Raw genomic sequence first — 13,693 nt, 5'->3', positions numbered from 1 at the left:
TTAGTTTATTACCATCCTTTTAGTACTGTCCTCATTATAGCAAGTGAGTTCTCATGAAATCTGGTTGTGTAAAAGTGTGTGGCACCTCCCTGATCTCTCTCATGCTGCTGCTTCCACCATGTGAAAGACTTGCTTCTCCTTCACCTTCCACCATGATTTTCAGCTCCCTGAGGCATCCTCAGAAGCCGATCCCTGTGCCAAGCTTCCTGTACAGCTTACAAAACCATGAGCCAAATAAACCTCTTTTCTTTATAAATTACCCAGTTTCAGGTATTTCTTTATAGCAGTGCAATGCAAGAACGACCTAATGCATCAGCTGAGACCAAAGCAATGAAACCTCCCATTTAGAAATCAGAAGAAGCTGACTTAAGACACCTGAGATCTTCAGAGATAGTAGGATAATGAGTAAAGTTGGATATTACATGTCAATAGAAAGGCAGAAAAATGTTGATTAATGTGTCAATATTATTCAATATTGATCAAATAGTGATAAATATGTCAAGAAGAAATTTGTAAATGATTCACTAGTTGCAACACAAAGATCATTAATGAAGATAACAGGAGAGGTTTAGGTGGAATGGTGGGAACAGGATTCAGGTTGGAGAAGCCTGAAGAACAAGTGAGACGTGAGGAAAGGAAGAAAAAGCAATAGAATGTGAAGCCAACTCGAGAAGTTTGCCTGTGAAGAGGACTAGAGATATGCTAATAACTAGAAAGATATACGAATTTGTGAATTTTGTTTAAGGAAGGAAAATAACGGCATATAAATATAAATATGCTGTTATTTAGGGGTGAAGTAAAGTGGGAGAGTTTAAAGAAGGAAGAAAGAGGCAGGGCGTGGTGGCTCAAGCCTATAATCTCAGCACTTTGGTAGGCCGCGGCGGGAGCATCACGAGGTGAGATACAGACTGTCCTTGCTAACACGGTGAAACCCTGTCTCTACTAAAAATACAAAAAATTAGCCAGGCGTGGTGGTGGGCCCTTGTAGTCCCAGTCACTCGGGAGGCTGAGCCAGGAGAATGGTGTGAACCCGGGAGGTGGAGCTTGCAGTGAGACGAGATGGCGCTGTCGCAAAAAAAAAAAAAAAAAAAACCCAAGAAAAAGGTTGGGTACAGTGGCTCATACCTGTAATCCTAGCACTTTAGGAGGCCGAGGTGGGCGGATCACCTGAGGTTGGGAGTTCGAGACCAGCCTGATCAATATGGAGAAACCCTGTCTGTACTAAAAATACAAAAATTAGCCGGGCGTGGTTGCACATGCCTGTAATCCATCTACTCAGGGGCTAAGGCAGGAGAATCGCTTGAACCTGGGAGGCGGAGGTTGCAGTGAGCCGAGATTGGGACATTGCATTCCAACAAGAGTGAAACTCCATCTCAAAAAAACAAAAAAACAAAAAAACACACAAAAAAAAAAAGCAAGAAAGAAAAGGTACAGCTTATAGCGGCTTTTGAGCAGGCATGAGTTTATGGAACCAAGGATTCATGTGAAGATATTTTTTGATAAAAGTATATTGATAAGAATATTAAACCAAATTGAACAAAAGTAGCCACAGTATGAAGGATTCAGTACATGGCCAAATAACTTAATTTAAAATAGTTTAGAGTTATATTCCTTGAAGACAGAGGTTGGATGGGGTTTAAATTTTGTAAAGACGCCAATGGCTGTTAAAAGAGCTGAGATGTATCTGCTCTTGAATTAAAAATAAAAATGTTTTAAATATATTATTACATCATAAACATTCCATGTCTCTACTTTTCCATCTAGAAGCAAGAATTCTTTAGTACTTTCTGAGCATCTACTGTGTATACTATCTTGTGTTATGACCAATTGTTTATATTTACAGAATAAAAACATGAGATTCAGAAACATTAAGCTACCCAAGGTCACAGGACTAAAAGGGGAGCCAAAAGGAACTAAAAATTCACATATGCATGATTCCAGTTTCCCTTCCACATAACAGGAATTTTGAAAATATAAATATACCATGATCAATAAACTGCCTTTTTCAGAATAAAATCCCTTGATATGTTTAGAGTAATTTTTTAAAATATGGAAATAGCACAGCTATCATGTGTATCTTCAAAATTTATGTAACTGGAGACAGGAGTAAAAAAATCGTCTGCAAATATTCAGTATTTCTTACAAAATTTGCATTGATGCATTTTTTATTTTCCAGTGCCATTTCTCCTCCTAGTCACAGCCATCTGGTTTCCTTCCACATCTTGCTATCTCAGTAAAGCTAAAGGAACAAACTGATCTGCCGGGAGCAAATCAGTTTCTCATTATCTTTAATGTGAGAAGATGAGACTACTGACAGTGATCACAGTCTTTGTCTATTGCTATGGTTGAAAACTCATGTTTACGTAACAGAAAATGTTTTCATATAGAAGAGAAGCAATGGGCACTCACAACTATGGGATGCTGTGTCTTAACATGGAAACTGATTCATCTCAACAAATAAGCATAGCATTTCTCTATTAATAGGGCTAGCATGCCTCTTTCTGAGAACGTGGAAGAATTTGGAAAAAGTTCACATTTAAAAAATTTTTCAGAGTACTTGAAAAAAATCTGACAGAATGAAAAGGTAGGAAAATAAAAGCAAGGAGGGCAAAAACAAAGAAGTACAGTATACAAGGATAAAGAGATGAGCCCACTCATCATTCATTCATTCATTCATTCATTCCTACATTCATTCAGTCCTTACTGTACCAAGCACTATTCGAGATACTGTTGCTAGACAAGTGAATAAAAGAGATAAAGTTATTATTCTCATAGAGTACACATACTGGATGAAGAGAGAATGAAATAAAAAAATGAAAAGACACTAGTGGTGAGTATTGTGTGGAGAGTTAAAAAGGGGTGTTATCATTGAATGTGATTGGGTGGATTCTTTATTTTGGTGGTGAGGAAAGGTTTCTCCTAGGAGGTAACATTTAGATAAAGAATACATTGATAGGAATAATCCAGCTGTACACAAATGATATAGAAGAATGTTTCAGGCAGAGGGAGGAGCCAGTGCAAAATTCTGAACAAATATTTGAGCTTGATACGGTAGAGAGTGATGGTACCCATAGCCTTGCAGACAGTGGGTACAGGGGATGAGATAAAGTTAGAAAAATTGGAAGAGACCAGATCTTATGGGGTTCTGTAGGACAAGGTAAGATATCACCTTCGTAGTCTCTGTTCGTTACAAACATGGGGGTGGTTTTAAGTAAAAGAGGAAAGTCACCTGATATACTTTGGGAACTCTATGGATGATGGGTTATTGGGAAGTAGGAATGTAAGCAAAAAGGACTGTAATAGTTTTGCTCACTTACCTGTCTTATATAGTGGCATTGTATGTAAGTTTTACATATAAATTCTTTTAAAGGTTATACTGCAAACACACACACACACACACACACACACACACACACACACACAGTTGAAAAGTCATAATTCTGATCTATATCAGCTTTATAAAAAGTTACCAAAACCATTGATCAGTGATCAGTTTACCCAAATATATCCTGGCATGTATTCCCATAGGTTGTCTTAGTTTTTTTCTGCAGCAGATATATAGATATTTGCCAAGTTGTTCTACAGTTCTCATACTTTTGTTACTGTTGCTCTTCATGTCTTCAATTCATTGTATTTCTTACATTCATTATAAATTTTCATTTGTTCCTTTGCCTGAGGCTGTTAATGCTTTTAGTGATATAATTTTAAGATGTCAGCTTTCTTTCTGTTCCTTTCTGTGCAGTACATACTGTATAGCCTCAGGAAATGGTGCCCAGCTGTAAAAAGGTGTAGGCTATTACATTTTTGTAATTCTCAGTGAGACTTTCTATTTTATAAGAATGCCTACTGAGAAATGTCTTTGTTTAAGACACATGGACACCTGGAGTCAAAAAAAAAAGTTAAATTTGTAAACTAGAACTAGACAAATATGTGTTGGATATTGTTACAGTTAGATAACATTTTAAAAAATAAAAGATATTGTAAAACTTCTTTTACCTTTATCCTTGACAATCAGCAAGCATGTAATCATTGCCTACTAGAATAAGCTAATGTTTACTAAATGCCCACTATATGCCAGGCACTGTTTTATAAACATTATCTTATTTTATTTTCCCAACAATTTGTTTCTAACCACTATTCTAAGCCCTATGTGCTAATTATGTGCTGGATGCTTTAAGACATTGAATTAATATCTGAAGTTGTTAGCCTTAATGAGATCATACTCCGTGAAGCAGACATATTACATTGCAATGTGGCAAATGCTGTAATAGCTCTGTAGTGAGGATCTGGGTTTGAATTGAATATGTTCCATTGCTACTTCAGGAATGTTTGGAAAAATAGAACCTACCTGAAAATATGGATGAGAGATTTGGGGTTTGGACCTAGGGTGGACAGAAACATTTGTGCATAGATGCTTATAGGAATAAATGGAGCATTACACTGGGATGGCCTGGTTTGTGTTCTCTATCAAACCTTATGAATTGATGTGAGTCTTATGAAGTTGCGTGTTATCTGCAGGAGGAAAAAAACCGCACTAACAAGGGACTTGAGACACAACGACCACAAAGGGAGGTTCTGGGGGGTCAAATGGCAAAGATAGCTGAACACACACAGTCAGTTGGAACCCCCACCCTGAGCTAAAAACTGACATTAAGAATTGGAGAAAATATTTCTTGAAGGACTTAGTATAAGGCAGCACAACTATGTCTGTTATACCTTTTCCCCCTTCTTTATTAGAGGTTTAGAGAAGGAAGGGAAAATGATGCAACACCCATACGTTATATGGAAAAAACAGTGTTTGTGATCAGAAATGTTCAGAAACTTTCCTTTTATTTCCCTGTAGAGAAGAAAGGGAAGGACGACTTTTGCCTGTCAAAGCATTCTACCACCCCTCTCAAGAAAAGTAAACATAGAAAGCTTCCAGTTAATCATTCATGGATTTGGGAGAGTTTATATGAACACCCACAGGTCCACTCTGGAGTTAACCACCAGAACAGAGGTTGCTTATAGGAGTGACAACTATTCCAGGTAGCGGATGCAAGTGAAATAAAGAAATTTGATAATATCTAACTGGAGAATATAATGCCTGAACAACATGAGAAAGCATGTCAACGATGAAAATAGAGGACTTTTCCAACAGTGAAAACAGAGTGAGTAAAGTAGTGACAATATCAAGGAGCTACTTTTCAGAAAATTATAGTGGTTCACACCAGAGAAGAGGATAAGTGACAAATTAAAGGCTGGACATGTGGAGAATGGCAACTGATAGGCCTTCTATGCTGTGTCAAAGGTTTTGAATTTTATCATGTAGAATAGTCTCCCTATAGATTTACTTCCTTGGGATTATTCTGACAGAAGTTTTGAGAGTAATTTAACCTAGGAACTGTTAACCTGGTGTCCAATAACTGGTAAAAGGCTTAACGATGGGACTCATGGATACGTAACCCTTTCAAAATTGTAGGCAAAGTTTTCCATGTTAAGTGCATATGTACATTTTTGCTGGGAAAGCATCTATTACTCTCATTAGAGAGAGTAGTTCTGTGATTCCAGTAAAGGTCTAGACCCATATGTTTGGAGTTAGAGACCAGAGACCAGTTAGGTGGCTGTCACTGTAATCAAGGAAATAAATGACCAGGGCCTAAACAAACAACAAACAAACAAACAAAAAATAATAAGGAAAGAAAAGGAAAATAGGAAGCACATTTTGGAGAAGAGAGAGTTGGAAAGAAGCAGGTAAGAAATACTGGCTTTGACGTGCTGATTTGAAATTCTTTGAGATCTGCCATTGTAATAGGCAGTGGGCCCTTGTGTATATCCCTCTGCAGTCTTTTAGAAACAGCTGGACTGGGACAACATGCTTTGGATTTTGGAGAATACACATAGCAAATGAAACCATGAAGTTGGGCATGCAAAAATAAGTGGTATAAATTATTTGACATTATATCCTGAGGTGTTTGTTAGCCAACTATATTGTTTTCTTCTGCTTTCCCCTTTATAGTTGGTCGTATTCCATGCCTTTTTTTCTTCCTTCTTTTATTGCTTTGCCTTTTCTGCTATGAAAATTCTTACTTTTATTTCAGGTTTCAATTTAAGATTTATTTCTTTTATTGATGTTCCTTTCTTTCAATGTTGGTAAAGTCTGAATAAAGTACACTTTATTTTCTGGAGTGCCTTGGGATTTATTTCTTAGCTTCTTACTTTGACAATAGCTTTACTTTCTCACTTACATTTACATTTGATATGCAAAACTAAGCATGAATGTCTCTAAGTACTCATTCGTTAGTGATTTAGGAGATAGTATAGTTTTCCCAGAGTTTGAATCTGCAGAAAATTATTTGCCACAGTTTTGGACATCTATGAGTAAGTTTTGGAAGCCCATATAATACACATTTATTATTTATTAATTTTGTTCATTATTATACCCTGACAACATCAAACTCACAGTCAATAAATTTAAACAAAGGACTTGAAGGGAGAAAGCACACACATAAACTAAGGTTCAAGGACTCACATTCTTTCTATTGTGAGTTTTATAATCAACTGGGTGTTATCCTTATTTTCTTAGTTCAACATGACTGGGATTTTGATAACACTTGTATTGAGGGTGTAGGTCAAATTAGGGAGTTTTGCTAGCTTATTATGTCTCCCAATCCATAAATATGGAGTGTCTTGCTATTTATGTAGGTCTTTCAGCATACTAATTTTTCAATATATTTAATTTCTTTCAACAATGGTTTGTAGATTTCAGTGCACAAATCTTGTACTTCAAGTATTTTTGATACTATATAAATTGAATTGTTTTAATTTCATTTTAGGATTTTTTGCTAGTATATAGAAATACAATTGATTTTTTAAATATTGCTCTTGCAATGTAGCTGAACTTGTTTATTAGCTCCACTATTTTTTGTATGCGTGCGTTTCTTAGGGATTTCAATGTGTAAGATTATCCTTGAGAGTAGAGATAGTATTATTCTTCATATGTAATTTAGATGTTTTACTTATTATCTTTCTTCCCTAATTTTTATATCAGAACTTTCAGTACAATGTTGATTAGAAGTAGTTAGAACAGATATCCTTGTCTTGCTCCTGATTTTAAGAGGAGGATTTTCAGTCTCATTATAAAGTATGATGATAACAATGGGTTTTTCGTAGACATCCTTTAGCAGATTGAGGAAGTTCCTTCATATTTCTAGTATTTAAATTGTTTTTTATCATGAAAATGTGTTGCATTTTGTTAAATGACTTTCTGAGTCTATTAAGATGATAATATGGATTGTGTTCTTATATTAATATGTTTCTACTTTAATTGGTTTTCATATTTTGAAACAACTACACATACTTTAGAAAAATCCTACTTGGTTATATCCTTGGTGCATAATTATTTTTATATGTTGCTGAATAAGGATTTTCTAGTATTTTGTTCAATGTTTTAGTATCTGTATTCACAAATATTAAATACTATTGTTTTATTTTCTCTTGAAACCTTTGTCTGGTTTTAGTATCAGGGTAACACTAGCTTCATCAAATGTTTTAGAAAGTATTTCCAGCTTTTCTTTTCTTTTTTTTTTTTTAAATCTCATGAAGGATTGATATTAAATATTTTTAAAACTTGGTAATACTCACTGGTAAAGCTATCTGACCTTGGATTTTTCTTTGTGGGAATTTTTTTTTTTGATTACTAATTCAAACTCTTGTATACTTGTTATATATCTATTCAGAGTATTTATTTCTTCTTGAGCAACTTTATGTAGTTTGTCTTTCTAGGAATTTGTCTTTCCTCTAGGTTATCTCGTTTGTTGGCCTATGGTTTTTCATATTACCTTATCATCCTTTCATGTATGTTAGATTGGTGGTAATATCCCTTCCTCTCTATAATTCCTGGTTTTAGCAATTTGAGGTTGAGGTTTTGTTTGTTTGTTTTCTTGTTTTTTTTTTTTTTTGGTAAGTCTAGCTACAGGATGAACTTTTCAAAGAACCAAGTGTTGGCTTTCTTAATTTTTTCCATATGTTTTTCTATGCTCTATTTTATTTATTTCTGCTCTAGTCCTCCTTCTTTTTAAAATAGTCATTTACAGCTATGACGTCTTCTCAAAGCATTGCTTCAGCCTCATCCCAATATTTTTAGTATATTTTATTCACCTTGTCATTCATCTCAAAGTATTTTCTCATTTCTTTTGTGATATGTCTTTGAACCATTGGTTATTTAGTAGTGTATTGTTTAATTTCCACATTCTTGTGTTATTTAAAATTTTCTTCAGTTTTTTTTTTTCTATTTGTATTCTATTATAGGTCAGAGAACATATTTTGTATGATTTCAATGATTTTAAATTCATCAAGACTTGTTTTATGGTTTATAATATAGACTATCCCGGAGGATGTTTCTTGTGCGCTTGAGTGGAATGTATATAATCTTCTGTGTTAGTTGCAGTGTTTTACAGATTTCTGTTACGTGTAGTTGGTTTATAGCATTATTGAAGTCTTTTCCTTCTTTATCTCTGTGTATATGGATAATTCATATGCATAATGATCTAAATTCATCAAGATTTGTTTTATGGTTTATAATATAGACTATCCTGGAGAATGTTTCTTGTGTACTTGAGTGGAATGTATATAATCTTCTGTGTTGGTAGCAGTGTTTTCCAGATTTCTGTTACATCTAGTTAGTTTATAGCATTGTTGAAGTCTTCTTTTTCCTTGTTTATTTCTGTCTATATGGTCTGTATCCATTACAGGAAGTGAGTATTGTAATCTTCAACTATTATTATGGAATTATCTATTTCTCCCTTATATTCTGTCAGTTTTTACTTCATTATTTTCGGGCTAGGTAAGTTACCGAATGTATGCTTAAACTTATTATCTCCTCATGGTGGATTAACCCATTTATCAATATAAAATGTCCTTCCTGTAGAAACAGTTTTTTTAATTGAAGTCTATTTTGTCTGATGTTAGTATAGCCATTCCAACTCTCTTGATTACAGTTTATTTGGAATATCATTTTCTACCCTTTCAACCTATTTGTCTCTTTGAATCTAAGTTGTATCTCTTATAGCTACCATATAGTTATGCTATTATTTTTTATCCATTCTGCCAACCTCTGCCTTTTGATTAGAATGTTTTGCATTTATTACTTTACAAATTTACTAAGGTATAATTGACAAATAACAATTGTATATATTTGAGGTATACAACTTGAGGTTTTGAGATATCTACATATATACACATATGCACACATATATATGATGAAATGATTACCACAATCAAGTTAATTAGCATATTCATCACAGTTACCTTTTTGTGTGTATGTGATGAGAATATTTAAAATTGACTCAGCAAATTTCAAGTATCCAGTGCAATTTTATTAACTCTAGCTGCCATATGTTTGTTAGATCTCCAGAAATTATTCATCCTGCATAACTGAACATTTGTACCTTTTGACCAACATCTTTCCATTTCCCTCACCACCAGCCCTGGCAGCCATCATTCTACTCTGCTTCTAAATGTTAGATGATTTTCGATTCTACACATATGTGAGATCGTAGAGAATTTGTTTTTCTGTGCCTGGCTTTTATCACTTAGCTTAATGTCCTCCAGGTTCATCCATGTTGTTGTAAATAACAGAATTTCCTCATTTTTGAAGGATAAATAGTGTTCTATTGTGTGTGGTTGCGTGTGTATAATATTTATGCATTCATCTATTGATGGACACTTAAGTTGATTCCATATCTTGGCTGTTGTGCATAATGCTGAAGTGAACATGGGAATGCAGGTATCTGTTTAACATACTTACTTCACTACATTTGGATAGGTATTCAGAAGTGGGACGGCTGGATCATGTGTTAGTTCTATTTTTAGTTTTTTGAAGGACCTCCATACTGTTTTCCATAACGACTATACTAATTCAAATTCACACCACCATGTACAAAGTTTCCCTTTTCTCCACATTTTCGCCAACATTTATCTTCTGTCTTTTTTGATATACCCATTCTAATAAGATTTTGCCTCCTTGTGGTTTTAATTTACACTTCCCTGATGATTAGTGATCTTAACTGTTTTTTTCATATACATGTTAGTCATTCATATATTTTCTTTTGAGAAATGTCTGTTCTGGTCCTTTGCCCGTTTTTCAATCAGATTATTTTTCTTGCTATTAAGTTTTACAGTTTTTTATATACTTCAGATATTAACCCCTTGTAAGATTGTGATTCGCAATTTTTTTCTCACTTTCTAAGTTGCTTGTTCATTTTATATATTTTTTTCTTTGCTGTAAAGAACTTTTTTATGTGATGGAAAACCATTTGTATCCTACAACTGTATGAGGTTTATTAGTTCTAACGGTTTTTTTTTGGTGAAGTGTTTAGGAATTCTTTTCTGTATATAAAATTATGTCATATACAAAGAGACGATTTTACTTTTTTTTTTTGATTTGGATGCCTTTTATTTCTCTTTCTTACCAAATTAGTCTGGCCAGGACTTATAGTACAATACTGCATATAAGTAGCCAGAGCCAGGTTCTGTGTCATTTTCCTGATCTTAGGGGAAAACTTTCAGCTTTTGCCATCGAATACAAAATTACATGTGTCTTTGTCGTATATGCCTTCTATTATGTTGAGGTATATTTCTTCTGTTAATTAGATTATTTACTGAGTTTTTATCATGAAAGGATCTTGAATTCTGTTGAGTACGTTTTTCTGCATCTATTGAGATGATTATGTGATTGTTTTCGCTTATTGTGTCATTGTGCACCACCTTTATTGATTTATGTATGTTAAACCACTCTTGCTTTCCAGGGATAATTTTCACTTGATCATGGTGTATGATCCTTTTAATGTGCACTGAATTTGGTTTGTTAGTCTTTTTTTTTGAAGATTTTTGCATCCATGTTCATCAGGGATACAGTCTTATAATTTTTGTATTGCAGTATTTGTTTGGCTTTGGTATCAGAGTAATGCTGGACTCACAAAATGAGTTTGGAAGTGTTCCTTCCTCTCCAATTTTTAAGAGTTTGAAGGACTGGAATCAATTATTTAAATATTTGGTAGAATTAGCCTATAAAGGCATCAGTTCCCGGGATTTTCTTTGTTGAGAAGTTTTTGATTACAAATTCAGTCTCCTTACTCATTATCAGTCTGTTCAGATTTTCCATTTCTTCATGATTCAGTCTTAGTTGGTTTCTAGGAATTTATCCGTTTCTCCTAGATTATCCAATTTGTTGTCATATAATTGTTCATAGTAATCTCATAATACTTTGTATTTCTGTGGTGTCAGTTGTAATGTCTTTCATAATTTTATTTCAGTTCCCTTTCTTTTTTTATTAGTCAAGGTAAAGGTTTGCCTACTTTATTTTCTAAAAAGAAACTCTTAGTTTCATTAATCTTTTCTATTATTTTTCTAGTCACTACTTCATTATTTCTGCTCTGATATTTATTATTTATTTTCTTCTGCTACCTTCGGGCTTAGTTTGTTCTTCTTTTTCTATTTTCTTGAGATGTAAAGTTAGGTTGTTTTTTGAGATCTCTTTTCTTTTTATATTTAGGCATTTGTCACTATAATCTTTCCTCTTATAACTGCTGTTTTTGCATTTCACATTTTAGTGTGTTATGGTTTTCTGATCCTTTGCCTCAAGATATCTATCTATCTATCTCCCTCCCTCCCTCCCTTTCCTTTTTTACAAATTGGTTCTTCAGAAGCTTGCTATTTAATTTCCATATATTTGTGAATTTTTCAAAATTCTTCCACTTGTTGTTTTCTGGTTTTATACCATTGTGGTTAGGAGAGATACTTGATACAATTTTAACCTTTTAAAATTTGTCAACATTTGCTTAGTGTTCTGAAATATTTATCCTGAAAGTTATCTGTGCATTTGAAAAGATTGTTCATTCTGCAGCTGTTGGGTAGAATTTCTACATATGTTCAGTTTTATTTGTTCATTAGTGTTGTTCAAGTCCACTGTTTTCTTATTAATTTTCTACAGGAATGATTTATTGATTTGTCAAATGTACAGTATTAAAGTTCCCTTACTATTGTATTTCTGTCTTTTTTTTATGTTCTGTCAATATTTGCTTTATATATTTAAGTGCTCTGACAGTGGGTGCAGGGATAATTGAACTTTTTTCATTATAGAGACCTCCTTTGTCTCTCTTTACAGTTTTTGACTTAAGGTCTATTTTATCTGACATACACAAAGCCACTGCTGTTCTCTTTTGGTAACCATATGCACAGGTTATTTATTTATTTATTTATTTTTATTTTTTTTTAACAGAGTCTAACTCTGTTACCCTGGCTGGAGTGCAGTGGTGCCATTATAGTTTACTGCAGCCTCGAGCTCCGGGCTCAAGCAATCCTACTTCAGCCTCCCAAGTAGCTGGGCCCACAGGTGCTCACCACCACACCTGGACAATTTATTTTTTATTTATTTAGTAGAGGTGAGGTATTGCTGTGTTGCCCAGTCTGGTCTTGAACTCCTGGGCTCAAGCAATCCTTGCTCTGGATGACACAGCAAGACTCCATCTCATAATAATAATAATAATAATTTATTAACTTTTATGTTGGATTTTAAAAGAATTTACTCGCTGCTCTTACAGTATTAGATTATGCTAAATTTGACTATATGGTTAAGTTTACCTTTACAGTGAGATTTTTACTTTCACAATTTTTCATGCTTTTATTCAGCGTCAACTTGATAAGCTCCCTTTAGCATTTCTTGTAAGGCTAGTCTAATAGTGATGGACTTCCTCAGTTTTCTATATCTGAAAAAGTCTTGATCTCACCTTCATTTTGGAAGGACAACTTTACCAGCTATAATATTTTTAGTTGAAGTTTATTTCTTTTTAGCACTTTGAATATGTTATCTTACTCTCTTCTAGCTCTCCTAGTTTGGTGTTCTGTTTTTGTTTTTGTTTGGTTTTGTCAACACTTTAAATATTTGATTTCACTCTCCCCTTGCTTACATGGGTACAGAAAAGTAAGATATGTGATTATCTTTGCTCCTCCATATGTGAGGTGTTTTATTCCTCAGGTTCTTTAAAATGATTTTATTTATCTTCAACTTTATGAAGTTTGATTGTTAAATGCCTAGGTACAGTTTTATGACATTTATCCTGATGGGTTTTCTCTGAAATTTCTGGATTTGTGGTTTGATATCTCCTGTCAACTTGGGGAAATGCTCAGCCATTTTTGCCTCAGATATTGCTCCTATTCCTTGCACTTTTTGTTCTGTTTCTGGTATTCCCATTCTGCCGGTTACACCTCTTGCAGTTGTCCCACAATTCTTGGATATTCTATGTTGCTGGGTTATTTCTCAATTTTTAAAATATTTGCTTTTAAGTTCTGCAAGTTTCTGCTGTCATATACGCACTCTCAGAGAGTCTTTCCTTAGTCAAGTGTAGTCTACTAGTGAGCCCATCTTAGGCAATTTTCCTTTCTCTTATAGTGTTTCTGATCTCTAGCATTTCTTTTTGATTATTTCTTAGAATTTCTATTTCTGTGCTTAGATTATTGATTTCTTCTTGCATGTTGTCTACTTTTTTCACAAAAGCCTTTAACATACCAATCATATGTTATAAAAATAATTTCTAATCTGATAATTCCAACATTTCTGCCGTACCGACTCTGGTTGTGATTCTTGTTCAGTCCTTTAAAACTGTGTATTTTGCCTTTTATTTTTTATTTTTATTTATTTTTTATTTTTTTTGAG

The sequence above is a fragment of the Rhinopithecus bieti genome, unplaced genomic scaffold, assembly GCF_001698545.2.
Source record: "Rhinopithecus bieti isolate Rb0 unplaced genomic scaffold, ASM169854v2 scaffold_35538, whole genome shotgun sequence".
Taxonomy (NCBI): Eukaryota; Metazoa; Chordata; class Mammalia; order Primates; family Cercopithecidae; genus Rhinopithecus; species Rhinopithecus bieti.
Note: the sequence above shows the minus strand (reverse complement) of the source record.